We start from the raw sequence: 12,663 nt of genomic DNA on the forward strand, positions 1-12,663 counted from the left end.
AGCCAGATGAAGAGTACATACTGTATGATTCCATTTATATGAAGTTCCAAAATAGGCAAAACTAATTTTTGGCAATAGAAGTCACAACAGTGGCTGCCTTTGAAGGGTGGTTACTGACTGCAGGAAACATAAGGAACCTTTCTGGAGTGATGCAAATGTTCTATATCTTGATTGGGATGTGGGTACATATTTGTCAAAACTCATCAAACTAAGCATTTAAGATCTATGCATTTTGCTGTACATGTATTACACCTCAATTAAAAAAAAAAAAAAATGGAGTAAGCCCACAAAACTAGTACGTCATCTTCTCCACTGAAGTGGATCCCTATTGGGATGTCTGCCCTTCATGCTTTTTCCACGAATCACTCCTCAGCTCACCACATGGTGGTAGCCAGAGCATCATGAGTTAGGTATAACTAACTGTGCCTTTGACCACAGCTATGTCCACCAGGGTGAGCACCAGAAATGAGCTTGTCAATCAAGGAACTTGCCACTGAATATGGAATTTTCTGAATAACTGACTGTATATGAGGTGTAAACTTGGACACTATTTCTAGTAACCTTTTCACCAATAGAAGGGAGATGCAGAGAATTCTTGTCTTTAGAGAAAAAGAAGGAAAAAAAATCATAATGAGAGGAATATAGGGAAAGCAGAGAGAATTCCTGATAGTACTTATGTCCTGGTTCTAGTTTCTTTCTGAAGCTTAGTGACAATCCTGTCCTGAGTTCCAGGAGCCACCCTCCCCCACAAAATTGTAATAAATTCCTCTCTTTGCTTAACTGCATTCAATTTGGATTCCTCTAACTTTCAGCCAAAAGAATCCTAATAAATATATCCTCTAGTATACTCATTGTCTCAGCGAGAAGACTGGTTAGCCTCAGGAAAACATCTAACTCTGGAAAACATTCTAACTCCCTCTCTCTCCCTATCCTCTTCATCTAATTGGTCCCAAACTGTTATGGATTTAATTGTGTCCTCAAAAACTATGTGTTATAAATTCTAACCTCTATGTCTGTTAGAATCCAATTTGGGGATGAGTTATATTTGTTATGCTAATGAGGTGGCATTACTGTAGGGTGTGTCTTGAGTCAAGCTCTTTTGAGATATAAAAGAGAGTAAACAAGCAATGGAGAAGAAGAGATGCTAAACCACGTGAAGATTGCCCGGGAACAGAAGGTCAGAAGAGACAAGGACTTTTTTCCAGAGTTAACAAGTTGTTGTTGTTTTGTTATATGCCGTCAAGTCAGACCCGACTCATAGCGACCCCTCCTTGGGTTTCCAAGGCTGTATCACTATGGAAGTAGATTGCCCCATCTTCCTTCCGAGGAGTGGCTGGCGGGTTTGAACCACCAGCCTTCTGGTTAGCAGTCAAGTGCCTTAGCCACTATGCTACCAGAGCTCCCAGAGTTAACAAAGAAGCCTTAAATTCAGATTTGTAGCCTCCTAAACTGTGAGAGGGAGCTCTGGTGGTGTAGTGCCTAAGGCATTTGACTGCTAACCAGAAGGCTGGTGGTTCAAACCCACGAGCCACTCCTCAGAAAAGATCGGGCAATCTACTTCCACAGTGATACCGCTTCAGAAACCCAAGGACGGGTCGTTATGAGTGGGATCCGACTCAATGGCAGTGAGTTTGTTTTTTAAAAACTTGAGAAAATAAAGTTCTATTTGTTAAGGCCACCCATTTGTGGTATGTCTGTTATAGCAGCACTAGGTAACTAAAGAGGAGCTCTGGTAAGCAGTTAAGTGCCTTAGGCACAAACCCACCAGCCACTCCTTGGAAGGAAGGTTAGGCAATCCTACTTCCGTAGTGACACTGCCTCGGAAACCCAAGGAGGGGTCGCTATGAGTCAGGGCCGACTCGACGGCAAACAACAACAACAACAAGGTAACTAAAACACAAACCATGGCAATTCTATCTCTCTGGAACACATCTCCTCCTCTCTATTCTTCCTGTCAGTGCTTCTGTTATAACATCACTCGTTGAGCAACCACTGTCTTCTTCATTTCTTGTATATATGTACCCCACATTATAGCAATTAGCACATTGCATTAAGTCACCAATTTATATGTCTCTCTTCCACTAATGTGGTAGGCAGAATAATGATCCCCTACAGATGTTCACATCCAAATCCTGAATTTACAAATATAGCATCTTACATGTCAAAGGGAACTTTGCAGATGTGATTATGTTTAAGGACTTTAGGATGGGGAGATTATCCAAGATTATTTGAAGGGGCCCTGCCTAATCACTTGAATCCTTAAAAATAGAGAACCTTTTCTTGCTATGTCAGAGGGAGATATAATTACAGAAGAATGGTCTGAGAGATGCAATTTTGCTGGCTTTGAAAATGGAGAAAAGGGGCCACACATCAACGAATGCAGGAAGACTCTAGGAGCTGGAAAAGGAAAGGAAACAGATTCTCCCCTAGAGCCTCCAGAAAATAATACAGCTGTACCGATTTTAGCCCAGTGAGAACAATGTCAGACTTGTAGCCTACAGAATGATAAGATAATAAAATTATGCTGTTTCAAGCCACTAAGTTTGTGGCATTTTGTTGCTTTAGCAATAGAAAATTGATGCAACTAATGATAACCTCCTGGAGAGCAAAATCTATCCCTGTGTTTCTCAATGCCATTTAGCACAGTGCTTAGCATCTAAAGAGACCACAGTCTTCTGGGGGCAGACATAAACAAAATATTGCAACACCATGTTGCAGGGTTTGTATAAAGGAATATGTGATGGAAACCAAAGAGTAACAATTCTGTCTGAAGAAGGTCAGAGAAAGATGCAGGGAAGAGGTGATACTTGAGATGGCCCTTGATGTGTATGTCCTACACTCTGCAATGTGCTGTGAGGAATACAAAAGACTCAGAAGCACTAACCCTTGCCCTGAGTATCTTACATCCCCATAAAGAGGACAATGGTACTATATGTTAAACAGAGAATGTATTACCATAACAGAAATTTAAAGTTCATGTGTATTGCAGCAATGCATGTCATTTCTATTCTCCAGGAAAAAAAAAAAAAAAACTCACTGCCATGGAGTTGACACATAGCAACCGCTCCTTGGGTTTCCTAGGCAGTATCTCTATGGAAGTAAATTGCCCAGTCTTCCTTCTGAGGAGTGGCTGATGGGTTTGAACCACCAGCCTTCTAGTTACAGTCAAATCCTTGGGCAATATGCCACCAGAGCTCTCTATTTTCCAGAAGTTAGTTCAATTAGTCCCACTAACAAACTTTAAGAAATCATTCTGAACTACTCTTGCTAATCACTCCCTTTCTTTACTTCTCATTTCCAGATATAGGCTTGCAATGCCATGGGAGTCAAGAGAAACCTAGTACATACAAACATACTCAACACCCTTTTCTTACAAGTTGATCTGGATAAAAGAAATAGCAAAAGAAAACCTGAAAGGGTAAAGCAGAAGGGAAATTTTGACAGGAAGAAACATACGTAGTTGAGGGCAGCTGTAGGAGATAAAGAGGGGAGCCCAGTCAGCTGCCCTAGCTTCCTGAATATATCACACATTCATATTAGCTCTGTCTGAACACAAAGTAATCAACGCCAACTCCTGCTCTCTAATTTTCACATTTGTTTCCACATTCCCTCACTAATAATGTAGTAGTTTCCTAAAGGTTAATGGCTTTTTTTCTTGCTGGTGTTAGCTGCTGTTGAGTGGATTCCAACTCACAGCAACCCTATATGCAACAGAATAAAACACTGCTCAGTCTTGTGCCATCCTCACAATCATTGCTATGTTTGAACCCATTATTGGAGCCACTGGGTCAATTCATCTCATTGACGGTCTTCCTCTTGTTCTCAAATCTTCTGCTTTACCAAGCATGACATCCTTCTCCAAGGAATGGTTCCTTCTGACAACATGACCAAACTAGGTGAGATGAAGTCTGGCCATTCTCGCTTCCAAGGAGCGTTCTGGCTGCACTTCCTCCAGGACAGATTTGTTAGCTCTTTTAGCAGTCCATGGTACTTTCAGCATTCTTTGCCAGCACCACATCTCAAAAGCATCAATTCTTCTTCAGTCTTCCTTATTCATTGTCCAGCTCTCACATGCATATGAGGCAATTGTAAATATCATGGTTTGTGTCAGGCGCACCTTAGTCCTCAAGGAGACATCTTTGCTCCTCAACACTTGAAAGAGGTCCTTTGCAGCTGACATCCCCAGTGCTATACGTCGTCTGATGTCCTGACTGCTCCTTCCATTGTCATCGATTGTAGAACCTAGCAATGTGAAGTCTTTGACAACTTCAATCTTTTCTCCATTCATCGAGACTGGAAAATCATAGTATATTTAATATTCTTCACCAACACCGCATAATTCAAATGCATCATTTTTTTTCTTAGGTCTCTCTTATTCATTGTCCATCTTTTGCATGCATGAGGGGATTGAAAATACCATGGCTTAGGTCAAGGGCACCTTAGTACTCAAAATGGTATCTTTGCTTTTTAACACTTTAAAGAAGTCTTTTGAAGCAAATTTGGCCAAGGCAATACATCATTTGATTTCTTGGCTGCTGCTTTCATGGGTGTTGATGAGATCCAAGTAAAGTGAAATCCTTGACAATTTCGGTCTTTTCTCCATTTATCATGATATTGCTTATTGGTCCAGTTGTGAGGAGTTTTGTTTTTCTTTATGTTGAGCCGTAATCCGTACTGAAGTTGTAGTTGTTACTCTCCATCAGTAAATCCTTCAAGCTCTATTCACCATCAGCAAGAAAGATAGTGCCATCTGCATGTTGCAGGTGGTTAATGAGTCTTCCACCAGTCCTGATGGTATTTTTCTTCATATAGTCCAGCCTCTCAGATTATTTACTCAGCATACAGATTGAATAAATATGGTGAAAGGATACAACCTTAATGAACATCTTTCCTAATCTTAAACCACACAGTATAAATCCTTGTTCTGTTTGAACAATTGCTTCTTGATCTATATATAGGTTTGACATGAGCACAATGAAGCGTTCTGGAATTTCCGTTCTTCAAAATGTTATCCATAATTTTTTATGACCCACACAGTCGAATGCCTTTGTGAACACAATAAAACTCAGGTAAACATTTTTCTTGTATTATCTGCATTCAGCCCAGATTCATCTGACATCAGCAATGATATCACTTGTTCCACATTATCTTCTGAATCTGGCTTAAATTTCTGGCAGTTCCCTGTCTATGTACTGCTATATTGTTGTTGTTGTTACGTGCCGTCGAGTCGGACCCAACTCATAGCGACCCCTCCTTGGGTTTCCGAGGCGGTAACACTACAGAAGTAGATTGCCCAACCTTCCTTCCAAGGAGTGGCTGATGGGTTGAACTGCCAGCCTTCCAGTTAGCAGTCAAGTGCCTACCGTTTTTCAATTATTTTCAGCAAAGTTTTATTTGCATGTGATGTTAATGATATTGCTTAATAATTTCCACAATCTGTTGGATTATTTTTGTTTAGAATGGGCATAAATGTGGATCTCTTCCAGTCCATTGGCCATTTAGCTTTCTTCCAAATTTCTTGGCATAGAAAAGTGAGTGCTTCCAGCATTGTACCCATTTGCTGAAAATCTCAGTTGGTATTCTGACAATCCCTGAAGCCTTATTTTTCACCAATGCCTTCAATGCAGCTTGTATTTCTTCCTTCAATACCATAGGTTCTTCATCCTATGTTACCTCCTGAAATGGCTGAACACTGTACCAATTCTTTTTGGTACAGTGATTGTGTGTTTTGTGTATTCCTTCCATCTTCTTTTGATGCTTCCTGCATTGTTCAACATTTTGCCCACAGAATCCTCTGATACTGCAACTCAATGCTTGAATGTTTTCTTCAGTTCTTTCTCCTTGAGAAATGCCACGCATGTTCTTCCCTGTTGGTTTTCTAACTCCAGGTCTTTACACATTTCAGTATAATACCTTACTTTGTCATCTCAAACTGCCCTTTTAAATCAGTTCAGTTCTTTTACTTCATCATTTCTTTCATTTGCTTTAGCTACTATACACTCAAGAACAAGTTTCAGAGTCCCTTCTGACATCCATTTTGGTCTTTACTCTCTCTTCTGTCTTTTTAATCACCTTTTCCTTTCTTCATGTGTGATCTCCTTGATATCATCCCACAACTTCTCTGGTCTTCAGTTATCAGCATTCAATGCATCAAATATCCGTTTCAGATGTCTCTAAATTCAGGTGGTATATATTCAAGGTCATATTTTGGTTCTCATGGACTTGTTTTAATTTTTTTCACCTTCACCTTGAACATGCATGTGAGAAACTGATGGTTGTTAGTCCATGGCCTTGTTCTGACTATTGATATTGAGCTTCTCCATCATCTGTTTCCACATATGTACTCAATTTTATTTCTGTGTATTCCATCTGGCAATGTCCATATGTATAGTCACTGTTTATGTTGTTGAAAAGACATATTTCCAATGAATAAGTCATTGGTCTTGCAAAATTCTATCATGTGATTTCCAGGGGTGTTTCTATCAACAAGATCATGTTTTCCAAATACTGATCCCACTTTTCTGTTTCCAACTTTCACATTACAATCACAAGTGATTATCAATGCATCTTGACCACATGTTTAATCAATTTCAGACTGCAGAAGTTGGTAAAAATCTTCAATTTCTTCATCTTTGGCATTAATGGTTGGTGCATAAATTTGAATAACAGTCGCATTAACTAGTAGGGATAGGATATAATCCTATCACTGACAGTGTTCTGCTTCAAGATAGATCTTGAAATGTTCTTGTTGACGATGAATATGATACCATTTCCCTTCTATTTGTCATTCCCAATGTAATAGTCAGATTCGATTCATAGCAACCCTTCCTTGGGTTTCCATGGTGGTATCTCTATGGAAGTAGATTGCCCAACCTTCCTTCTGAGGAGTGGCTGGTGGTTTTGAACCACCAGCCTTCTGGTTAGCTGTCAAATGCCTTAGGCACTAAGCCACCAGAGCACCCTATGATTATCCAATTCAAAATGGCAATGCCAGTCCATTTCAGCTCATTAATGCCTAGGATATCAATCCTTATGTGTTCCATTTCATTTTTGACAACTTCCAATTTTCCTAGATTCAAACTTCATACATTCCATGTTCCAATTATTAAGCAATGTTTGCAGCTATTTCTTCTCATTTTGAGTCATGCTATATCAACAAATGAAGGTTCTGAAAGCTTTGCCCCATCCACATAATTAAGGTTGACTCTACTTTATGGAAGCAGCTCTTTTACAGTTGTATTTTGAGTGACTTCCCACCTAAGGGACTCTTCTTCTGGCACTATATTAGAAAATGTTCTGCTGTTATTCATAAGGTTTTCACTGGCCAATTTTTTCAGAAGCGGATTGTGAGGTCCTCTTCCCTAGTCTGTGTTAGTCAGGAAGCTCCACTGAAACATGTCCACCATAGGTGAGCCTTCTGGTATTTGAAATACCAATGCAAAGCTTCAGCATCACAGCAACAGGCAAGCTACCTGTCACAGTACAACAGAGATGAGTGGTGGAATGACTTTTTGTCAGTTGTGGCCATATGTCCATGAAGTCAAAACTTTTTACAAAGACATAAGAACCCTTATATCTAAATGATCATTTTCCTTCAGGGCCATTTTGGAGTGCAAAATGTTTCTGGCAATAATGCTTATTGTGATAATGCTGCTATTTCACACAATATCAGTAGAACTCCTCCTCTGAAATTGATGAACCTTACCAAAAAATCATTCAGTAATCCATAATTTTACCTCATTTTAGACAAAAAGAGTGTCCTCCATCTTAATCACCAACCTCATTTGTAAGCCACACCTCCAAATAACTTTTAGCAAATTCCAAACTTTAGATCTAATCTCAAATGAAATAAGTTAATTCAAAGCATCTATAATAATTTTCTTTAAAAATCTGCTAAAGACTGAAGGCAAACTCTAAGAGAGGAATTAGAAAATGTTTGAGTGGTGACAACATCCCTGGAATAAATATTTAACCTCTCAAAGAGCACATATTTGAATAAGTGAACTCAGAAATTGATGTTTTTAAAACTCGGACACATTATAGCAGAACCACATCTTATATATTTCCCACAGTGCCTAGCCCAGTGCTCAATAAACATTTATGAAGCAGAAACTAATTGAAAATTTATGCATTTATCATGTTGTTCATTGTAAGTTTCACCAGGAAAATAACATTATTACTCTATACAATTTAGGACCTAGTCAGCTTCTTCAGTTCTTTTTCCAGAACCTTTCACTTGGGTGGATTTTAGAACTTATTACAAATCAGCATGTCTGAAGGCATCTTTTGACTTTCATTAAACCCAGTGAATATTCAATATAGACACACAGACTGGTTGACACATGTGTCACTCATGGCTTCTCTCCTTCAGCTTAGAGAAATGATGGGAAGATAAATCCTACTAATTTTATGGTCCATGTTCTTCATCAGAGGTCAATGAAAAGCAAAATAACTCTGGAAGAACTATTCAAGTCTTCTAACCCTATCACTTTGTCAATTTTAAATCTAAGAGATAGAAACTCACCAGTAGTCCCAAGAGGCATGGATAAATCAAGACAAAATAGAAAATACTGATAGGCAAACTTAAGAAAGAAAGGTTATGAACAACTGCCTACATTACTTAAGTTTGATTTAGCAATTAGTTTGGGTTTCCTTCTATCAAGCAAGAATTGCTATGTTCTGTTTTAAGTATAATTTATGTATATTGAAGGAACTCTAGTAGCATAGTGCCTAAGGCACTTGACTGCTAACTAGAAGGAAGACTGGGCAATCTACTTCCATAGTGATACTGCCTCGGCAATCCAAGGAGGGGTCGCTGTGAGTCGGGGCTGACTTGATGGCACATAACAACAAAAACAACAACAACATATATATTGAGGGAGAACAGAAATTACACTAGATTCTTTCCCAGGAGATGGTCCCCTGTGGCTTTTCAAATGCCATTTGTTGAGTTAAGAAATTCTCTACAGGTATCTATTACCCATGGCTCTTGAGTCCATTCTGACGCATAATGACCTCCACTGGGTTTCTGAGGCAGTAAATCTTTAAAAAAGTAGATTGCTCAGTTTGCTTCTGCAGAGTGGCTGGTGGGTTTGAACCACCAACCTTCTAGTTAGCAGTCAGATGCCTTAGACACTGTGCTACCTATTAAATGACCATTTACAATGTTAATAAGTAGTTTTCAATGAAGCAGGGAAGTTCTATATTGTTGTTGTTGTTGTTGTTATAATATGCCATTGAGTCATCTCCAACTGATAGTGACCTTATGTACAATAGGTCCTGTGCCAGCCTTACTATCGCTAATACACCTGAGCCCATCACTGCAGCTACCATGTCAATCCATCTTGTTGAGAGCCTTCCCCTCTTTCATTGACCCTCCACTTTACCAAGCATGATATCCTTCTCCAGAGAATGGTCCCTTCTGACAACATGACCAAAGTAGGTGAGATGAAGTCTGGCCATTCTCGCTTCCAAGGAACATTCTGGCTGCATTCTTCCAGGACTGATTTGTTAGTTCTTTTAGCAGTCTACAGTACTTTCAGCATTCTTTGCCAACACCACAACAAAATCATCAACTCTTCTTTGGTCTTCCTTATTCATTGTCCAGCTCTCACATGCAAATGAGGTGATTGAAAATATCATATCATGGCTTGGGTTAGGCACATCTTAGTCCTCAAGGAGATATCTTTGCTCTTCAGCACTTGAAAGAGGTCTTTTGCAACAAATTTGTAGAACCAAGTAATATGAAGTCTTTGACAACTTCAATCTTTTCTCCATCTATCATGATGCTGCTTATTGGTCCAGTTGTGAGGATTTTTGTTTTCTTTTTATTAAAGTGTAATCGATACTGCAGACAGTAGTCTTTAATCTCATCAGTAAGTACTCCAAGTCCTCCTCACTTTCAGCAAGGAAAGTTGTGTCATCTGTGTATCTCAGGTTGTTAATGAGCCTTCCTCCAATCTTAATGCCATACTCTTCTTCATATAATCCTGCGTCTTGGATTATTTGCTAAGCATACAGATTGAATAAGTGAAAGGATACAACCCTGACACACTCCTTTCCTGATATTGAACCATGCAGTGTCCTCGTGGTCTGTTCAAATGACAACCTCTTGGTCTAAGTACAGGTTCCTCATGAGTACAATTAAGTGTTCTGGAATTCCCATTCTTCTCAATGTTATCCACAATTCGTTATGATCCACACAACTGAATGCTTTTTCATAGTCAATAAAACACAAGTAAACATCTTTCTGGTATTCTTTCCTTTCAGCCAAGATCCATCTGACATCAGCTGTGATACCCCTTGCTCCACGTCCCTTTCTGAATCCAGTTTGCATTTCTGGAAGTTCTCTGTCAATGTACTGCAACCATTTTTGAATTATCTTCAGTAAGATTTTACTCGTGTGTAATATCAATGATATTGTTCAGTAAGTTCCACATTCTGTGGGATCACTTTTCTTTGAAATGGGTACAAATATGGATCTCTTCCAGTCAGTTGGCCAGGTAGTTGTCTTCCAAATCTCTTGGCATAACCAAGTGAGTGCCTCTAGAAGGGCATCCATTTGTTGAAATGTCTCAATGGGTATTCCATCAATTCCTTGAGCCTTGTTCTTCACCACTTCCTTCAATGCAGCTTCGACTTCTTCCTTCAGTACCATTGGTTCTTGATCATATGCCACCTCCTGAAATGGATGATCATCTACCAATTACTTTTGGTGTAGTGACTCTGTGTATTCCATCCCTCTTCTTTTGATGTTTCCTGCATCATTCAATATATTGCTCATGGAATCTTTCAATATAACAATTCAAGGCTTAAATTTTTTCCTCAGTTCTTTCAGCTTGAGAAATGCTGAGTGTTCTTCCCTTTTGGTTTTCTAACTCTGGGTCATTGCACATTTCATTATAATAATTGACTTTGTTTTCTCATGCTGCTCTTTGAAATCTTCTGTTCAGCTCTTTATCCTGTCGATTCTTCCATCTGTTTTAGCTATTCTCCATTCAATGGCAAGTTTCAGACTCTCTTCTGATATCCTTTTTGGTATTCCTTTCTTGTCTTTTTAATGACACTTTTTTGCTTTCTTCATGGATGACATTCTTGATGTCATCCCACAATTCCTCTGGTTTTCATTCATTGGTGTTCAGTGCATCAAATCTATTCTTTAGATCTCTAAATTGAGGCGGGATATAATCAAGGTCATATTTTGGCTCTCGTGGACTTGTTTTAATTATCTTCACCTTCAATTTGAACTTTCATATTAGTAGTTGATGGTCTGTTCCACAATCAGCTCCTGGCCTTGTCTTGGTTGAAGATATTGAGCTTCTCTGTCCCCTCTTGCCACAGATGTAGTAAATCTGATTCCTGTGTACTCCATCTGGTGAAGTCCACATGTATAGCCACCATTTGTGTTGTTGTAAAAGATATTTGCATATTAAATAAGTTATTGGTCTTGCAAAATTCTTTTGTGCGATCTCCAGCATTATTTCTATCATTGAGGCCATATTTTCCGACTACTAGTGATTCTTCTTTGTTTCCAACTTTTGCATTCCAATCGCCAGTGATAATCAACACACCTTGATTGCACGTTCAGTCAATTTCAGACTGCAGAAGTTGGTAAAAATCTTTAATTTCCTCATGGTTGGCTTTGGTGGTTGATGTGTAAATTTGAATAATAGTAGTATTAACTGGTCTTCCTCATAGGTGTATGGATATTATCCTATCACTGACAGCATTGTACTTCAGAATCCAAAACCAAACCAAACTCACTATTATTGGGTCAGATCTGACTCATAGTCACCTCTCCTTGGGATTCTCAGATGGTATCACTATGGAAGTAGATTGCCCTATCTTCCTTCTGAGGAGTGGCTGGTGGGTTTGAACTGCTAGCCTTCTGGTTAGCAGTCAAATGCCTTAGGCACTACACCACCAGGGCTCCTGTGCTTCAGGATAGATCTTGATAAATTCTTTGTGATGATGAATGCCACGCCATTCCTCTACATTCATCATTCCAGTCATATTAGGTCATATGAGTGTCTGACTCAAAATGGCCAAAGTCAGTCCATTTCAGCTCACCAATGGCAAAGATATCAATTTTTATGCATTCTCTTTCATTTTTGTCAATGTCCAGTTTTCCTAGATTCATACTTCATACATTCTATGTTCCAATCATTAATAGATGTTTGTAGCTGTTTCTTCTCATCTTGAAACGTGCCACATCAGCAAATGGGAGTCCCGAAAGCTTTACTCTATCCACATCATTAAGATCAGCTCTACTCTAAGGAGGCACCTCTTCTCCAGTCATATTTTGAGTGCCTTCTGACCTGAGGGGCTCATCTTCTGGCACTATATTGTACAGTGTTTCAGGGCTATTCATAAAGTTTTCCAGTAATGTATCAGACAGTGTTTCACTGCTGTTTATAAAGTTTTCACTGGCCAATTGTTTGAGAAGTAGATGGCCTCTTCCTTCTTCCAAGTCTGTCTTAGTTTGGAAGCTCCGCTGAAACCTGTCCACCATGGGTAATCCTGATGGCATTTGAAACACCTGTGGCATAGCCTCCAGCCTCACAGCAACACTCAACCCACCACAGTGTGACAAACTGACAGACAAGTTTGTCTCCCCTTGTTGTTGTTGTTGTTATGTGCCCTCGAGTCAAATCCGACTCATAG

The sequence above is a fragment of the Orycteropus afer genome, unplaced genomic scaffold, assembly GCF_000298275.1.
Source record: "Orycteropus afer afer isolate SDZICR_OR568_19922 unplaced genomic scaffold, OryAfe1.0 scaffold00175, whole genome shotgun sequence".
Taxonomy (NCBI): Eukaryota; Metazoa; Chordata; class Mammalia; order Tubulidentata; family Orycteropodidae; genus Orycteropus; species Orycteropus afer.